Below are 20,399 nucleotides of genomic sequence, written 5' to 3' on the forward strand. Positions count from 1 at the left end.
TTGTGTTTGTGAAAGGCAGATCATGCCTCCTGAACCTGATCGACTTCTTTGAGGCAGTCACCAAAACTGTAGATGAGGGTAAGGTGGTTCACACTTGACCTCGCCAAGGCTTTCAACACCATCCCCCATTCTGGAATTATAGCTAAACTCAATAAACTAGGCATAAATCCCTACGTCACAAGATGGGTTGCCAACTGGCTCACTGACAGAACCCACACTGTAAAAGTTGCAGACTCCAAATCTGACCTCAAACCAGTGACAAGTGGAGTACCACAGGGTTCCGGCCTGGGTCAACTCCTGTTTTGTATCTACTTCTCTGAAGTACAGGCTAACACAGAAGGCCTCTGGCTAACGAAGTTTGCAGATGACTGCAAACTAGGAGCCATAGTCAAGTCCCCAAATGATGTGAACATCCTACAGAAGGGCCTCTCTGAGACAGATGCCTGGTGTCAGAGCCATGGCCTCAAGCTCAATGCCAAAAAGTGCAGTGTCATCCCCTTTGGTAAAAACTCTGTACCCATGAACTACCACATAGGCAGCAATCTACTTAACACCGAATGCATGATAAGAGACCTTGGGACCCAGGTGGACAGTAGTCTCTCCTTTGATAGTCACATCGCCACAGTAGTCAGGAAGTCCTTCTACGTAGCACATCTCATCATAAGAGGGTTCTCATCCAGGAAAAAAGAAGTCATTGTTTCCCTCTACTCGACACTCATTAGACCCATTATAGAGTACAACACCCCTTTTGGAATGTACCTCACAAGACATCTGCAGCAGCTGGAAAGGCCACAGAAGTACCTCACAAAGAGGATTACTGGACTCAAACAAATGCCCTACACTGACCGTCTCAAAAAACTCCAGCTTTACTCCGTAGCATATCGCCTACTCCGAGGTGATCTCTCCCTAACATATAAAGCTGTGTCAAACCCAGAGCTGTTGGACATGCTACACATAAAGAAATCCCAATCCCTCCGGGCTACATGCTCTAGGGACCTAAACCTTGTCACCACAATAAACAGGACATGCTGGAGGGATAGATTCCTATCCCAGAGACTTCCCATACTCTGGAACAGGCTACCCATCTATGTCAAGCAAAGTTCTTCATTAGCACTCTTCAAGAAAAATTTTGATGAGTGGATGGGAAATAGGAAATACACCCCGGGGATCACTTCTGTGTCTCTGCTCGACAGTGGCACAGGAAAATAACTTTCTTGAGTGGTGTAAGCCAGGGAACCTTGTTGGCTAGGCTTACGTAGGCCCTTGGGCCGATAGCCTAGTACCTACCTATGAACCTATGTATGCTTCCATTTGGTTAGCTACATACAGCATGTTCTGGAATGTATTTAAAAACTATCTGAAGCATGGGCTTGTACACTTTTATCTGTATGCATTAGTTAGAAGTGTACTGATGGCATGGGTATGTTTGCCAAGCCATTTCAAAGGTATGTGTGACTGCCAATGCATGAAAATAGAATTCTGTGTGATAAATATGTACAAATGTTTCAGGGACAGTTTCTTTGATAGAACATTTAGCATTTCAAAGAGGGTTTGTTAGCAGATTGTGTCATTTTCCTGCTTTTGTGGGGGGGGGGGTGATCATAGTTGATTTACTGTTATGGCACAAACAAGACTGGACTGTTCTTTTTGGGGGGGTGAGCAAATGGTATGGCACAAACAAGGATATGTTGCTCTATTAGTGTGATACAAGGATATGCCAATCATTCTTATTATTACACAATACACTCCAGGTTCAAGACTTACCTTGTAAATGCAGTAGTACTTCTTCTTCTTTCAGCTGCTCCCACTAAGGGTCGCCACAGCAGATTAACTGTTTCCATTTCTTCCTGTCTTCTGCATCTTGCTCTGTCACACCAACCACCTACATGTCCTCTCTCACCACATCCATAAACCTTATCTTAGGCCTTCCTCTTTTCCTGTTACTGGCAGCTTCATCCTTAGCATCTTTTTCCCAATATACTCTGCATCCCTCCTCAGCACATGTCCAAACCAATGTAATCTTGCCTCTCTGGCTTTGTCTCCAAACCTTCCAACCTGGGCTGACCCTCTAATATACTTATTCCTAATCCTGTCCATCCTCATCACACCCAGTGCAAGTCTTAACATCTTCAACTCTGCCGCGTCAAGCTCTGACTCCTGCCTTTTTGTCAATGCCACTGTCTCCAACCCATATAACATAGCTGGTCTCACTACCCTCTTGTAGACCTTCCCTTTCACTCGTACTGGTACTCGTCTGTCACAAATCACTCCTGACACTCTTCTCCACCCACTCCATCCTGCCTGAACTCTGTTTTTCACCTCTCTTCCACACTCACCATTACTCTGAACTGTTGATCCCAAGTACTTCAACTCATTCACCTTCGCCACCTCTACTCCCTGCATCCTCACCATTCCTCTATCCTACCTCTCATTCACACACATATATTCTGTCTTAGTCCTGCTGACCTTCATTCCTCTTCTCTCTAGAGCATATCTCCACCTCTCCAGGGTCTCCTCCACCTGTTCCCTACTCTCACTACAGATCACAATGTCATCTGCAAACATCATAATCCACGGGGACTCCTGTCTGATCTTGTCTGTCAACCTGTCCATTACCATTGCAAATAAGAAAGGGCTCAGAGCTGATCCTTGATGTAATCCCACCTCCACCTTAAACGCATCTGTCACTCCCACCGCAGACCTCACTGCTGTCACACTACCCTCGTACATATCCTGTACCACTCTTACATACTTCTCTGACACTCCCGACTTCCTCATACAATACCACAACTCCTCTCTAGGCACTCTGTCATATGCTTTCACTAAATCCACAAAGACACAATGCAACTCCTTCTGACCTTCTCTGTACTTCTCCATCAACACTCTCAGAGCAAACATTGCATCTGTAGTGCTCTTTTCTGGCATGAAACCATACTGCTGATCACTAATCATCACCTCCCTTCTTAACCTAGCTTCCACTACTCTTTCCCATAACTTCATGCTGTGACTGATGAGTTTAATCCCTCTGTAGTTACTACAGCTCTGCACATCACCTTTATTCTTAAAAATTGGTACCAAAACACTTTTTCTCCATTCCTCAGGCATCCTCTCACTTTTCAAGATTTCATTAAACAATCTAGTTAAAAACTCCACTGCCATTTCACCTAAACACCTCCATGCTTCCACAGGTATGTCATTGGGACCAACAGCCTTTCCATTCTTCATCCTCTTCATAGCTATCCTTACTTCCTCCTTGCTAATCCACTGCACTTCATGATTCAGTATCCACACATCATCCAACCTTCTCCCTCTCATTCATCATTCAACCTTCTCTCCCTCTCATTCTCTTCATTCATCAACCCCTCAAAGTACTCTTTCCATCTGCTCAACACACTCTCCTTGCTTGTGAGTACATTTCCCTCATTATCCTTTATCACCCTTACCTGCTGCACATCTTTACTAGCTTGGTCCCTCTGTCTAGCCAATCAGTACAGGTCCTTTTCTCCCTCCTTAGTTTCCAACCTTTTATACAACTCTTCATACGCCTTATCTTTAGCCTTTGCCACCTCTCTCTTTGCCATGCACCTCATCTCCTTATACTCTTGTCTACTTTTTTTCATCTCTTTGACAATCCAACTTCTTCTTCGCCAACCTCTTTCTCTGTATACTCTCCTGTACTTTTTCATTCCACCACCAGGTCTCCTTGTCCTCCTTCCTCTTTCCAGATGTCACACCAAGCACCTTTCTAGCCATCTCTCTTACTAGCTCTGCTGTAGTTACCCTCTATTCTAACTCTTCACTGCGATCCAGTGCCTGTCTTAACTCTTCCCTGAACATCACCTCACAATTACCCTTTTTCAATTTCCACCATTTGATCCTTGGTGCTGCCCTCACACTCATCCTCCTCTTCTTGATCACCAATGTCATCCTACAAACCACCATCCTATGCTGCCTAACTACACTTTCCCCTGTCGCCACTTTACAGTCTCCAATCTCCTTCAGATTGGCCCTTCTACATAAGATATAATCCACCTGTATGCATCTTCCTCCACTCTTGTATGTCACCCTATGCTCCTCCCTCTTGTTAAAATATGTATTCATCACAGCCACATCCATCCTTTTCGCAAAATCCACTACCATCTGACCTTCTGCATTCCTTTGTTTAACACCATACCTACCCATCACTTCCTCATCCCCTCTGTTCCCTTCACCAACATGCCCACTGAAATCTGCTCCAATCACCAGTCTCTCACCCTTGGGTACAGTCATCACCTCTTCATCTAACTCACTCCAAAAATGTTCTTTCTCATCCATCGCACGCCCAACTTGTGGAGCATATGCACTAACAACATTCATCATTACACCATCAATTTCCAGCTTCATAAACATCACTCTATCTGACACTCTTTTCACCTCCAAAATACTCTTAGCATACTGTTCCTTCAGGATAATGCCTTCGCCATTTCTCCTCCCATCCACACCATGATAAAACAATTTGAAACAGTCTCTGATGCACCTAGCCTTGCTCCCCTTCCATCTGGTCTCTTGCACACACAATATACCAACCGTCCTTCGGTCCATCATATCAACTAGCTCTCTCCCTATACCAGTCATACTGCCAACATTCAAAGTTCCGACCCTCACTATCACAGTCCTAGCCTTTACCTGCCTTTGGGCATGTCTTCCGCCTCTTCTCCTCCTTCGGCCAACAGTAGCACAATTTCCGCCAGCACCCTGTTGGCCAACAGTACTGGTGGCAGTCATTAACCTGGGCCGACCGATCCGGTATGAATTTCTGTACTATTTTCTGCATGTATGGTTTGGCAAAATTTTACGCCGGATGCCCTTCCTGACGTAACCCTCCCCATTTATCCAGGCTTGGGACTGGCACAAAGAAATGCACTGGCTTGTGCATCCCCAGTGTCTGGGTTCTTGTAGATGCAGTAGTTGGCATAGTTTTATCGGTGTAGACTTTGTAGCTTATTGAACAGCTCCACCATGTTGTTGGATTGGTTGATTAGCATGCAATTCAGCTGTAATTTGGTATACCTCGGTGCTTGCTGGGTTGCATGGGAGTGTGTGCCTCTACATGGCACTTACTGAATCTAAAACTTTCTGTGGCCATGTGTGCATCTCACCACGATGTGCACATGTTGAAAAATTACTATGTAGGGAATAGCGTTTATTGAATCCTCCTATCTTTCTTGGGGTGGAGGAGAAGGGAGAAGGCAGTCAGCCCTGATATGATACAATTCATGTTCCCTTAAAAGCATTTTATTCTCAGTTTATGGATAACTTCTACTCACATTTATCGTAATTGCTGTGTTGTTAGCCTTGAACATTAAATCTTGGACATAAATTGTTTCTTTCCTTAGTAGTCTTTTTTTTTTTCGAGCCATCATTGAACCAATGGCTGTTGGAAAAAGCTATAGCATGCACTTCAGAGCATATAGAACATGATAGCTTCTGGAAGCTTACTGGCCACTAGTATAGTTGCCACCTTTGAAGGATGCAAAAACCTGACAAAAGCCCCAACCATTGTTGCCACCTTTGGAAGATACAAAATCCTGACAAAAGCTCCACCCTTTGCTCCACACATTTCCACACCCATTTCAATAAGTAAATATAAATTGCACCTCTTCGAAAGTTAATGATCATGCTAGCGAGAGCTTTGAAAAAATTATAAATACTGTGCTAAATGCAACTGACAAGCAAATGTATAAACGTGTTACACATGTTAAAATATATTGGTAATATTCTTTAGGGAACTGGTATGTTTGTTGAATGTATCACACTAGATCAACATGGGATTCTAAAAAAAAAAAGAAAAACGTATGTCTACACTGTTTCCTGCAATGTACACTTTATAAAATTTTTCTCAATCCGCATGATGTTCTTCGTCTCCCACTGCTGCAGTCCTGACATAAGGGTATTCCGCTGCCCACCATCGGCCCGAATACCAAAGGGCTAGAACCGGCGTCGGTCATCGGCGCTCGAGACTGACATCAGTACGTGTCAGTACAAATGCGCATGACCGACGCCATAACCTCAGTCTTTCTTGCCGCATGGTCCCTAAGCAGAAGCAGCTTTTGCAAGTGCCGTTCGGCGTTCTGGAATTGTCGGTTTTCGAGTTTCAGACCGGAGACCAAGTTGGGCTAAGTACCCCTTTGGGGACATTTTTGTCTTTTTCTTGCCTCAGTATTGACGGATGTCAGAAAAAGTTAATAACTGTATTTCTTGTGGGAAACAGATTCCTCATAGGGATTACCATTCACTCTGCATTCCTTGTTTAGGGCCTGAGCACGACGTTGTTGGGTGTCGCTTTTGTGCTACTTTTAACAAGCGTACTATTAAACGTCGGTTAGACTGTGCTAGGCTAGTGTTTGGTAAACGTTGTAATTATAACATGCCGTCGGATTCTCCGACGACTGGTTCTTCTAAGAAGCGCAAAGAAAAGTCTTTGCGGTCCAAACAGGATGAGGCGGCCGCTCCGGACGCCGGTTCTGTAGTACCACTGGCTACTTCAGCGGCTCCTTCTGAAAGTTTACCTGAGTCTCAAGGGGAGCCTTTGTTACTGCAGGAAGTGGCTTCTCCTGTGTTAGGCCAGGCTGAGGGTGCTTCTCTGATGTCAGTGGTTCCCTCCCCTCATAGGGTAGTTAGGCCTCCTCCTTCTCATAGCAAAGGCCATTCTAAGTCTAAGTCTGCCCCTGTTGGTGCGTGTCCCCAGGGTCCAGCTCCTAGGAAGCACATGTTAAAGATGGCTGAAGATTTGATTACTTTAATTAGGGGTTCTATGCCCCCCCCTGCGAAGAGGCCCAGGGTAGAGCCAGAGTTGGAGGGTTTGGTTCAGTCTTCCAATGAGTCTGATTCCTCTGTAGAAGAACTTCAGGATTTCCTCCCTATTTTGATTCGGAGGCTGAGGACTCTACTCCTCTCGTCCCCTCCAGAAGATTTTTCTTTCTCTGAGACTTTGCATTCCATGAGGGAACATTTCAAATGGGAGGGCCAGGATTATTCTGATTCCGTAAAGACTGAGAGAATTCTTGTTTTGCCTCAGCATAGGCCCTTGGCTATTCCCCCTGTGCTGGATGTTGTTCAGGATGTGTTTTCTGAGGCTGCCCTTAACCCAGATTCTCTGCCTCCTGCCCCGGTTAAACCAGACAGATACTACAGGGTTCCGGAAGCTCACAAGTACTTATATAAGAGTCCTAGGGCGGATCCAGAAACTATTACTCAAGGCCCCAAAGGGGTTAGGGCTTCTGTGGTTAAGAATCCAGTTCCTCTGGACAAGGATGCTAGGGCCCTGGATAGGTGGGGTAAAAAACTGTATACCTCTTCTACTTTGGCTATGAGAGCTTTAAATTGTCAGTTTCATATGCTTCGGTATCAAAATTATTTGCTGGGCCAATTGAAATGTAAAGTAGATGCTTTAGCTGAAGGTATTGACTGTAAAGAGCTTCAGGATTTAGTGCATGCTTCAGACCAAGTTGGTAAGCATTCTTTGCAGTGTGGTTTTGATGCTTTACAGGCTTCTTCCAGGGTGGCTGCTACTAGTTCAGTCATTCGTAGGCATGCTTGGCTTAAGGATCAGACCTTGTCAGAGCATGTTAAGGCTCGAATTATGGATGCTCCTCTACAATCTGATGTTCTTTTTGGTCCTCCAGTAGAGTCAGTTTTGAAAATAATGGAGGAAAAAGCTAAGTCTATGCAGACAGTTAAGGATTTTTTACAGGTTCAGCCCCATAAGTTCAGTAGGAATTGGCCTGCTAAGGGTTGGTCTTTCCCCTCTTCGGATTATCAGTCTAGGGGCAGGTCGAGGCGAGGTAGGGGTAGGGCTTCCTCTCAGGGCTCTGTTACTTCTAGGTTTTTGAGTTCTTCTACCCCTTCTGCTGGGGAGGGCAGGGGTCAGTCCTTTCGGAAACAGACCCAATGACCCGTGTCTTCAGCTGCCGGACTCTGCCTTGCTGGCAGCCCCTCTGGGAGGAAAACTGAGATTTTTCAAAAGGAATTGGCATTTGGTTACCCAAGACAAATGGGTATTGGACATAATAAATCGAGGCTACAAATTTTATTTCCACACATTCCCTCCTTTCAAAGGTATGCCGGATGTGCCTCGTCAGCAAAAACTGGAAGCGCAGACTCAAATTTCTTCTCTGCTTCAGTTGGAAGCAATACAGGAAGTACCTTCTGCAGAAAGAGGCACGGGTTTTATTCCCGTCTTTTCTTAGTGCCAAAGAAAGGAAATACTTGGAGACCAATTCTGGACTTGTCCATTCTAAATACCTTTCTGGAAATTCCAAAATTCAAGATGTTAACACTGCAACAGCTGTTGCCTATGCTGGGCAAAGATCACTGGATGGTGACTCTGGATCTCAAAGAGGCCTATCTTCACATTCCTATCAGGCCCAGTTGCAGGAATTTCCTGAGGTTTCGGAATGGGAATTTGCATTATCAGTTCTCTGCATTGCCGTTTGGCTTGTCTACTGCGCCCAGGGTATTCACGAAAGTCCTGGCTCCAGTAATAGCTTTTCTCAGGCTAGCAGGAATTCAAATTTATCCTTATCTGGACGACTGTTTGATTCTGGCTCAAGGCAAGCACGAACTTCTTCAACATCTGCAGTATGTAATGACAGTTTTCAGATGCCTAGGGTATTCTGTGAACGAAATAAAGTCCAGTCTAGTACCCTCACAAGAGATGTGTTTTCTGGGTGTGAAACTGAATACAGCTGCTCAGATGGCATTTCTTACCCCGGACAAACAAAGGAATCTTCACCTATACTTCCAACAGCTATCAGTAATGTCCAGGCTGACTGCAAGGACAGTCCTTCAAGCCTTGGGGTTCATGGCATCTTGCATTCTAGTACTTCCCAATGCCAAACTGCATATGAGGAAGCTACAATGGTATCTCAAGAACGTTTGGACTCAACACTGCCACGATTTGGACACTGTCATTGGATCCTACCTTGCATTCAGAGAGAATTTCTGTGGTGGGCTCAGGAATGTCACCTAAACAAGGGGCTCTCTGTGACCCAACCAGAGGCAAGTCAGATATTAACGACAGACGCCTCGGAGTCAGCCTGGGGAGCTCATTTCAGAGGAAAATGGATTCAAGACCTTTGGGCCCCAGAGCTACTTCACTTGCATATCAACATGAAAGAGATGCTGGCAGTTCAATTTGCTTTGGAGGGATTCAAAAGCCTACTTCAACCAGGACTGGTGTTGATTCGAACAGACAACACGACGGTCATGTGGTACATCAACAAGCAAGGGGGAACTCATTCTTCCCCTCTTTGCAGACAAGCAATGCTGTTGTGGGAAACTGCTTTGAATCTGTGCATCACTCTTCGAGCACAGTTTCTGCCAGGAGCACAAAATTCTTTAGCAGATGTTCTGAGCAGACAGATTGTGGATCCTCACGAATGGAAATTGGACCCTCAGGTATTTCTTCAGTTGACAATGGCTTGGGGAACTCCGGACATAGATCTGTTTGCTTCTCCTCTGAATTTCCAACTGCCACTGTTTTGCACAAGGCTATTTCATCCAAAAGCCTGGAAAATAGATGCACTATCCTTCAGTTGGAGCAACCTTCACGTGTATGCTTTTCCTCCTCTGCCTCTTCTTCCACAGGTGCTGTTGAAAGTCAGGAGGGACAAGCCTTGCATGATCCTTATAGCACCGGATTGGCCTCGTCAGCATTGGTACCCTCTGTTGAGGAGCTTGATTCATGTACCACCTTGGCCAATGCCACAGATTCCTCATTTATTGTCTCAGGAGAACAATCATTTTCTCAATGTCAGGGTGCACTCCCTGTGCCTGACAGCCTGGCGCATTCTGTTTTAGAGAAGGAGGACCTTCAGCTCCCTCAACAAGTTTTGGATGTTATTTTGGAAGCCAGGCGTCCTAGTACTCGAAAAGTTTATGCTGGTAAATGGAAGAGATTTTTTCTTTGGAGTTCAGCTAAAGGCTTTGATGTCGAATTGCCTAATTTGAGTTGTACATTGCAATATTTGACTGTTTTATTGGACAAGGGTTTGTCCTTCTCTTCTGTAAAAGTGCATGCTGCAGCTATTTCTGCTCACTATGATTGTGACCCTCCTTTATTTTCACATCCATTGGTTAAACAGTTTCTTAGAGGGGCAAAGAATATCAGACCCCCACGGAGAGCTCCTACTCCTACCTGGGATCTTAATTTTGTTTTGGAAAAGCTGACTCTGCCTCCTTTTGAACCTGCAGCTACAGCTGGATTGCAGTTCTTGTCTTGGAAGACTGCTTTTTTGTTGGCTATTACTTCTGCTAGAAGGGTATCTGAATTACAGGCCCTCATGGCAGTGGAACCTTTTCTGATTTTTCACAATGACAGGGTTTCCTTACGTACTAATCCTACTTTTCTGCCTAAAGTGATTTCTAATGTGGCATTGAACCAGTCTATACATTTGCCTACTTTTTATGCTAATCCCCAAAATGACGGGGAAAAAGTTTTGCATTCTTTGGATGTACATAGGCAGTTGAGGTATTATTTGAGCAGAACCAATGAGTTCAGGAGTTCTCAACAATTATTTGTTTCTTTTGCTTTGACTTCACGAGGGAAAGCTGTCTCGAAACAAACTATTTCCAAGTGGATTAGCCATTGTATTGCTTTTTGTTACTCTCATCATGGTGAGGATGTTCCAGTTGGGATCAGGCCTCATTCTACTAGGGCTACGGCCACTTCTACTGCTTTTTTGAGAGGGGTAGCTACTAAAGACATTCTAGAAGCAGCTACTTGGAGTTCTGTACATACCTTTACAAAGCATTATCATTTACCTCTTTATTCTAGGTCTAGGGCTGGGTTTGCCACTGCAATCTTACAGGGCATGTCAGCAACTCCTACTGCTATTTAGTTGACCAGCCTCCCTTTTTTCCGTTGCTCTGGGATTCTACCCTTATGTCAGGACTGCAGCAATGGGAGACGAAGAACATAGTACAGTTTTGTACCTACCATAAATGTAGATGTTCGAGGATCTCCATTGCTGCAGTCCAATTTTCCCTCCCTCCTTCCCCCTTTTTCTTTTTAGGTTGAGGTTTGGGTGGTGTTTTTTTTTTGCATTCTGACGTCTGAGGCAAGAAAGACTGAGGTTATGGCGTCAGTCATGCGCATTTGTACTGACACGTACTGATGTCAGTCTCGAGCGCCGATGACCGACGCCGGTTCTAGCCCTTTGGTATTCGGGCCGATGGTGGGCAGCGGAATACCCTTATGTCAGGACTGCAGCAATGGAGATCCTCGAACATCTACATTTATGGTAGGTACAAAACTGTACTTTATTCTTACCTAGAATATTAACCCACGGTGGTTGTGCTGCGGTAGCGTTGTCGCATCGCAGTAAGACGCTGTCCGGTTCGATTCTCAGCTAGAGCGTCTTCTGCGTGGTGACATGCGTGAATGGGCGTGCCTTCGTTGAAGGTTGTGCGTCAGGGCTGGTAACTCGGCATGTAAAAATCAACTACCAATCATTAGCGGACCGGAGTTACGCAGTGGCGACCCCTAACCGGGAAAAAACGAAAGACACAACAACATTATTACCTAGAATATTATTTATATTGAAGAAAAACAAAGAGTAGGTAGGTTTATCAGAGTGAACATAAAATTTAGCTGGAGGATGGATCCACAGATCCATTGTTTCACTTTTAGAAAAAAAAACGTTGAGAGTTTTTGTGTTCCTGTTCTAAGATGCATCATGAAGAGGGTTCTTTTGATTTGATTTGATTGTCGTACCATGCATTGCCCTGGATACTAGATGAAACAAGCAAAAGACTATTCTGACAAGGATTTCAATGCAGATAGTACATTCAAGTGAAACACTTTTTTTTTGCAAAATACTTCAGAAATATTTTAATCATCACAATGATTCAAAACACCTGACAAGTTCTCTTACCAAAACTGAATTTTGTGACAGAGACCATGATTTCTGGATTGCCTGACAGAGACCCCGATTTCCTGACTATTAGGAACATTTTCTGACAGATGGCAACCCTACTAGACCACCTGCATAATTAAATTATTTCCTCTATAGTTATTACAGTTCAATCTTGGCCCGTTAGGATGTGTTGTGATAGGCAAAAGCTGAAAAGGAAGATAAAATGTAAGAAAAATCAAAACAAAATTAATATGGCTAGTATGAGGAGGAAAGGATGGGAAAAAAATAGGGAAGAACTGTTATTTATGCCAGGCAGGTGATATTAGACAGGAGGGTGGGGATTACCATGGAATACTTTGCCTAGGGATTTATCTAAGGCTGCCTTTGCAATCAACTATATAGAGCAAATAAAAACTGGTGCTTCAGTGCGTGGCTTGCTAAAAGGGATGTGGCTACCCTGAGACAAGGCAGGTGTTTTCATGACTACTCATTGCTTCATTACTTTGCAGAAAATTGAAGGATGCAAAGGTGGCAACCCAAAATAAGAAGTGAAGTGTGTATAACTAGACATCATATCGGTTGACATGCCTAGTATTGCTCTTCAGGCCAGTTGCCAGCAGTTAGTGAGACTGCATTTGTATTATCGATAAAAGGAAATATTATCAAGTACAGTTTATTAACTGTTATGTATTTGCATTCTTGCAAAAGGGCCACATGGGTTGAGTGTACGCAAATCAGACTATGCATTTGAAATGTGTCAACGATTAAGGGATGACTCACTTCTAGTAATACAATAAGACCATCTCTGTCTCGGAAATCTGGTGGTTACATGTGGTAATAAAAATGTAGCCTTCTTATCAAATTACTGGGCATGCTCCACTTAGCGCGCTGCAGGGATACTTATGGCGTGGCAGTTACGCCACTTATTGTTACTTTAGCTGCTGTAACCAAGCGAAACGTGGAGTCGGTAATCGGAGACTCTGTATTCTACATCCCTCCGTTAAAGGGCCATTCGTTTTGGAATAGGTGTAACAAGTCATAAAGCTGCGGGAAGTTTTCCGGTAAGGAAAACAGGTATAGGGTGCACTCCTGGAGGTTGTTTAATATTTTTTTTTAATTACATTACTGAACCATTCAAAAATAACTTTGTGCAACTTTATATTGTGCGAGTCCCCTCTTGACAAATTCTGACATCTTGATTTCAAGTTAAGAACGAATTTAATTGTATTCTGTGCTTTACATAGTTTGCTTTTTTCTGTGCAGCAATCACTCAGTTATCGTATCCCACTTCAATGCGTGTGGTAGCAATGCCTTTTCTGTTATTGACCCAAACTGTGAACAAAGAATTCAGTTACTTTCTTGTTTTATTTTCCTCCAGTCCGCACTGCAGCAGAAGGATCTGCGTTTGAAAATGCGAAATATATTTGTAGGGGTGGACTCACCCAATCACGCATTCATTTGCTCAATCTCTGTATCATTTTTACACATAGCGCTGGGTTCGGCTGTCTGCTACTTTTTGTGTGACCCATAGTAATACTCTAGTAGTCCTTCAACGTCTGTATGAGTTACAGTGACGGGGATTTATGAAAGTTTCCACTGTTGATTGCCTTTTCTATTCATGTGGAATAAGATTTTATTACTCTGTTTGCATTATGTACTATTGGAGTCTGCTCTTCCTCTCAATGCCGTATTGTTATTCATTCTCACTGTTCTCCTATAAGTATGTATATCATAGTTGAAAAGAGGCCCCAGTAGTTCAGCCCTCTGTCACGTTTGGCACTTGCTGTATATTTTGACTGTATGACGTAACCGTGCCAGTAGTTAAAAAGTACATGCGTTCAGAACTGCCATGCATGCTATGAAGCAAACTTTACTTGTGAGCCCATTTGACCAGAGATAGAACTTAACACTTGCGCATGTGCAAATGTACACCTGGGTGACTCAAATCCACTCATTTATTTTATTTATTTGAATTTGTTAACTGAGATAGAGCACTGATTCCTCCTTGCAGTTTCAGTCTCAACCCCTGGGGTTGCCACCTATTCAAATGTCCAAAGTGGGACATTTTTGGTACAAACGTCAGATTTTGCAGGCCAAAACATGCCCACGGCCAGTACAAAGGGCAGAACTTCACTTTTTTGCCTAAGTAAACGATTATTCTTGTAGCATTTTAGTTGCTTATTCTGTTTCTTATAGCATTTAGGTGTTTCAGATTCAGAATAACTGTTTTATGCAACTATTACATAAAATATAGGAAATAATTGTGTCCTAAAATCTCAGGCCATTTGCCATTTTTAAATTTTTTTTGCAGGACACAACCGGCCAAAGAGGCACTGTCCCTCGCAAAGTGGGACAGGTGGTAACCCTTCTGTAAAATTGCAAAGTACATCTACATTGAGCGTACCTCTCAAATTCTTAGAGCAAGAAGTCTGGACAAAGCCATAAATAAAAGTGGGACAAAGACCCAAAATAGGGACAGTTTTAAGTATCACTCTTGCAAACATAGAAAGTTGATATAACAGGTTTTGCATTAGAAGAGAATTTTCTGAAGGGTATGAAGTTAGGAACTCAAATGCCTGTCATTATTTTCTAACTTCAGTCTTTAATGATTTGCTACTAATTTACCAGAAATACACAATATTATGAAAAACAGAGCAAAAATATGAGGCAAAAATCTGAACATTCTGTGAAAATCTGTACAGCTGAGAGGTATTACTGAGACGCAACTACAATAAAAGGGGGGGTAATCCCTTGAGTTCACGGTTTAGTACCTTTATACAATAGATTTTTATAAGTGGTGGTTGGCCAAAGAGTGGAAGGTACTGAGAGAGCGGTTGCCAGAGAGCTGTCACTGCAGTTGGCTACTTTGTGAAAGTGAGCTTAACTGCAGTTGTAAATAAGAGGAATACATTACCATACTCAAGTGCCAGAAATTGAGAAGCAGTGAAGTGTGGTTTGTGGAACTTGTAAAGAGTGAGCAGAGCTTACATGATTTCTGTTATTGCAGGCGGGGAGAAGGCTTATTAGTTGCTGCTAGGGGAGAAAATGTTTGCTTATTTAGAAGCTTAATTGACTGAGAGCCATGTCGTTCTTAATAGGGTTTTGAGTAGTGTTCATGCTTAGGGGAGTGTGTGACTCTTTGCTTTCTCCTTTTTGATTGTTTGCAATGCTCAAGTTTCAGTGTGGTTACCCCTAAGGGAAGGTCATGTTCTGGTTGGGAGGGCGAATGCCATTACGTACTGCTGTTCCGGCGAGCTTGAGTATAAAGGGGATGATTTTTGTTGACCTAGAATAGTACTGTGTTAATCTTTTTTGTGTTGCCAAGATGAAACAGTTTATGGATGGGTTTAGCTAAATATATGTATTGGAAAGTATCTGTATTTTCTCTTAGTAGTGTTTTTATGGTCAGTACCTTGGCAGTGTGAGCATTGGCTCTAGGTGATAGTCAGTGCTGATTTGACAGCCCGACTCCGTGTAGAAAATGGATAGAAGGGATTGATTCCAATTTGTAGTACAGAAGAGGTTTTGGAGGTCTTTTTCTTGGTTCCAAAGAGCATAGCTTTTGTCTTAGAAGAGTTAAGTAGAATAGTTTTGTTGCTGATCTGTTCGATAAGGGAAAAGAAGTTAGATTGAGCTTATTTTTGTAGCAGAAAGAGAGTGATTAAACAGATAAAAAAGATACCATCAACTTGCATAAGAAGGTGAGGTAAGTCATGGTAGTTTTACTGATGCAAATAGACACTAGGAGGGGGCAATTATAAATCCTTGAGAACACTTTTTATGAGGTTGGTAGAAAGGGAGAAGTAGTAATTGATCTTGACAGAGAGGTGACCATTTGATAGAAAACTCATCAGGAAGTGGTATCTCTACTGATGCCTGTTTCAGGTTGTTAATGTAAAAGGATAGGGTGATCACACAAACAATTTATTTATTTATTTTATTATTTATTTATTTATTTTACATTTGTTGACCGGGATAGTCCGACTGGATACATGTCCATTTTCAGCGGAGGCCCGGGGAGAAAAGCTCCAACAGAGTTACAATGACAAATAGTTACAAAAATAGAGTTTAAGATGAACAAAAATGAAGAAGAAAGAAAAAAAAAGCAATTTACATACTATTATAAAACTACCATGCTCTATCAAATGCAGAATACTACAGTTCATTATACTATACATTAATAACATGCTAGCAAAGTCGTTAGGACAAATTATAGCTTAGAGTTTGGCTAACATACATTGTTCTTTTGGGATTAGATATCCCCTCGCTAGGTTGTTCTTTTTGGGTTTGGATAATACTAAGAACTAGTATGGGCTTGGTTTACGGCAAAGAGCTAGTCTGGGTTTGTGCAAGGACAAAGCCAATGTGACTTATAGTGGAGTTTTAGACTCTTTTTGAATTGAACTAGTGAAGTTATAAGCATGAGGTTGTTGGGGAGGGAGTTCCATATTTTTCCAGTGGTATTGGCAAACAGTGCGTCACCACCTAGGTTGTAAGATTTAGTTGTTTGGACAAGGAGTCTATTTGCTGAGCGAAGGCAACTTAGATTAGTGTAAGGAGTTATTAAATTTTTTAGAGCAGGGGTGTTCTCAGGTTGTTTAAGGATTTTAAATGCCTCCATGAGTTGGTACTGCTAGAGAAGAATTGGGAGTTCTATCCAGCCAAGTTTTTTCAGGTTAATACAATGGTGTGTTCTGTAGGGCAAGCCAGTTACAAATCTGGCAATATGATTATAACAAGATGAGAGTTTGTTTAGGTCGGATTTGTTAAGGTTAGTAAGCACAGGAGAGGCATATAGTAGGGTAGAGAGAAAAAAAAAAACAAAGCTTTGACTAGGTTGATAAAAATGGTGTCTGTGAGCTGTCGTTCATTCTTTCCAAGTAGGATTTCATCTGTCAGAGTTCATAATGCTGCCTTTGCACTATGACTACCAGAAGCTGTGATTGGGTTGTAATTATATATGTTTGAGGGGTGTTGAAATGAAGTCCCTGTAGTATTAGAAAAACGAACCAAAAGACAAGTTGCAGGATGATGGATCCTCTTTATTAAAATGCACTTTAGCGCTTTCGTCAGTGGTATAAATGACTTCTTCAGAATGAAAAAAAATCACACTATATTCTCTACTTGTATGACAAAATAAGAAAGTCATCAGCTTCAACCCAGCCTGTCTTAAAAACACAGTACACACATTATTTCTAAACATACAACAAGATACACAATATATAGTTGAACTGAAATACTCTGAACAGAAAATATTTTAAAAAGCAAATTCAGCTTTCATCTTTAAAACACAACTGATAGAAATCACATCATTGAGCCCTGGGGGTACACTGATATTGTATTTTATTTGCCACTTTAATTCTTTATACTGCAAAATAGCCATGTATTTAAAATAATGTCCTGGGTGTTTTTTGACATGTTTTGCAAGTGCATTCTTTTCACCAAATGTTGGGGAGCATGCCACTCCGATTGCCACTCCCTTCCTCTGTTTGAATAGTTGTTCAAAAATAAAAAAAAATGTTCTCCAGAATGGCTTCCATTAACACCCTAATAGTAAGAACCCTGTCATGGCTAAACCCGTAATTTTTACACGGAAATTCATAAAACATTTCCATCCCCTCATCATGGGGGATAACAGAAAAAAGGTCAGTAACATCTGTTGTGACCAACAAAAGTTTGTCTGTATAAATCTGTGAGTTAACGTAAGATAAAAGAAAAATCCCACAAATCGTTAAAAATATGTGGGAATTTATCCAAGATACCCTTGATCTGAAAATCTACAAATTTTGCCAGTGAGGTCTTTGAGGCTTTGGCATCCACATTAGGTCTTAATGGTGGGTCACAGACACTCTTATGAATTTTCGGAATACTGAAAATTGTAGTTGTCTTAGGATGGTCCACTTTCAAATATTCATATTCCTAATCTGTCTGTTTAACAATCGTTCTAACAGTATATCAACCCCCTGGTAGGCAATATTTTCATTAATGGACACTTCTTCAAGTATCTGTATACAAGAATCCTAGTAGTTTGCTGGCATAATCAATGTGGTCATTAACATCCACCACCCCACCTTTGTCAGGTTTCATAATCCTTGTATTTTTTATTGATGCTATATTTTTAAACAGTGCTGATGCTGAAACACTGAGATTACTAAAGCTGGGAGAGCTGTTCTTTTTGATGGAATAAATATCTCTGTGTCCAATTTTCTCAACAATATTACCAAGGGGGTGAAGTGGGGGGGGGGGGTTAAATGTACTACTACTTTTTAAAGGCATTAACTCTGTCTGACACTGGGTTGTCAAAAAAGTTGTTTAAATTGATTTTCCTAGTAAACAGCTTAAGTTGCACTAGAATTTATTCAATATTTCCTTTAAAGGAACAAAATAAAAAACCTTTTGCAAACAGTTCTGCCCATTCAGTGGTAACAAGGGTGCTACTTAAATTAAAAACCTTAAAATCACCACTATTGTTAGCAACAATGGTACATTTCAAATTTGTCTTCATTTTCATCAGTTTACAACACAGTCATCATTCAGTATCTGCTGTAACCCCCCTGCCCCTCCCCCTGTAACTGCCCCTGCTGTTCATGTTGCTTGCGAGTAACTGTTGTTCCCTCTCCCTCCATTGTGGCCCCCTCCCCTCCGATTCATTAGTTCGGACCTCCTCGGAGGGGCAGCTACTAAAGGGGCTCCACCATTATTGTCATCAATACAGTATTCATCTGGTGTGTTAGTAACCTCACTTTCTGTATTAACATTGACAACGTGATTTTCACCCTGTCCTGGTAGAACAGGGTAAGCTTTACCAGCTTCATAGTCATTTTTATCCCTTAATAATTTTTTAGATTTTTTTATTTTTTGAGGTCACAAATAACTTTGTCAATTTCCAAAAAAAAATAGCTCTATACACATTAACTTTACTTTCAAACAAGTCATTTTGTGTAGAATTATTCTTACAATTGTTTCATTCAGCACATTCATTTGCCTATCACTGTCTTTATTAATAACTCAATCGGCTCACAACCCTGTTTATTAAACAGGGACAAAAGTTGACAATACAGTACAGAATCATGTACCAGTCCAGTGGGGTATTTCCATAGTCTCAGTCTCTTAGGTATCTGCTTCCTTTTCAGGCATTCTCTGAGATATCTGTTCTCCAGTTTAATTTTCTAAACTTCAGCATTTTTTGCTGCAAAGACTTTAATTGGTTATCCAGTTGAAAAACTATGGTCCAAACCTTCTTGTAACCATATATTCAAAGAAAACTCATTGCCACCAGTCCTTCCTGCTTGCAATTAGTTTCTGACATCATCATTAGTCACCTGGGTCATCAGACTCTTACCCCAATGCACTATGGGAAGTGTAGTTCTTTGTGCTGGTGTTATCCCAAGTCCTCTCTTGTTTGTAAGTTGTTTTCACTGCCATTAATACCAGGGACCATACGGTTGATACCCAAGGCATTTGGGATCGTAAATATAGCTAACTTCTGGGTTAATTTAGAAATAAGTTCATTTAAAGTAGTACTAGATTTGGGTAAGCACAGATTCAAAATTTGCTTGATTACCACCACTTCCTGGATTTGTCTCCATGGCTCAGTCTCTTAAACCAACAATCAGAATACACTCCAAACCAGGAAAATGAGAATAATGAACCAAAAGACAAGTTGCAGGATGATGGATACTCTTTATTAGCGCTTTTGTCAATGGTATAAATGACTTCTTCAGAATAAAAAAACATCCCACTACATTCTCTAGTTATGTGATAAAATGAGAACGTCACATGTGTTCAGTTGATCTATCAGCTTCAGCCCAGCTCATCTTAAAAACACAGGAGGGGGCAATTATAGATCGCTGAGAACACTTTTTATGAGGTTGGCAGAAGGGGAGAAGTAGAGATTGACTTTGACAGAGAGGTGATCATTTGATAAACTCATCAAACCAGGAAGTGGTATCTCTACTGATACCTGTTTCAGGTTGTTAATGTAAATGCAAACATAAAGAGTAGCACACAAAAAAAACAAACAAAAGAAAACAAAGCTTTGACTAGGTTGATAAAAATGGTGCCTGTGAGTGCTTTGTTCATTCTTTCCAAGTAGAATTTCATTTGTCAGAGTTTATAATGCTGCCTTTGTACTATGACTATACCAGAAGCTGTGATTGTGTTGTAATTATATATGTTTGAGGGGTGTTGAAGTCCCTGTAGTAAAAAATGCACCGGAGGTGCAAGTTGGCATCTTTTCAATCTAAGAGGAACTGTGTGTGTGTGTGTAAAAGTTTACCCATGAGCTGTCAAAGAGTTTTCTTCAGTTTACCATTTATTGAAAATGATGAGTAAAAAATAAAAATAAAAACACACCCACAAAAAAAAAAAAAAAAAAAAAAAAAAAAACAGATTTTTTTTTTTGTATTATTTTTTTTGCAGTTGGGACCCCTCACACCCACTCAAATTATAAATACTAACTCCATGACTACGGCACAGTAACGAAAAGTGGGAAAACGACAA

General features: G+C 41.7%; 1 protein-coding gene across 1 annotated transcript in view; it reads left to right on the forward strand.

The window, feature by feature from the left end:
- The first annotated feature begins 12,781 nt into the window (after positions 1–12,781).
- TLR3 (toll like receptor 3) overlaps positions 12,782–20,399 on the forward strand; it is a 309,450-nt gene continuing 301,832 nt past the window's right edge. The window contains exon 1 of the mRNA XM_044062513.1: positions 12,782–12,958. The gene's annotated coding sequence lies outside the window, so the exon portion shown is untranslated. The remainder of the gene's footprint in view (positions 12,959–20,399) is intronic.

This window comes from Protopterus annectens, chromosome 2.part1 (assembly GCF_019279795.1).
Source record: "Protopterus annectens isolate FY-2018-M chromosome 2.part1, PAN1.0, whole genome shotgun sequence".
Taxonomy (NCBI): Eukaryota; Metazoa; Chordata; order Ceratodontiformes; family Protopteridae; genus Protopterus; species Protopterus annectens.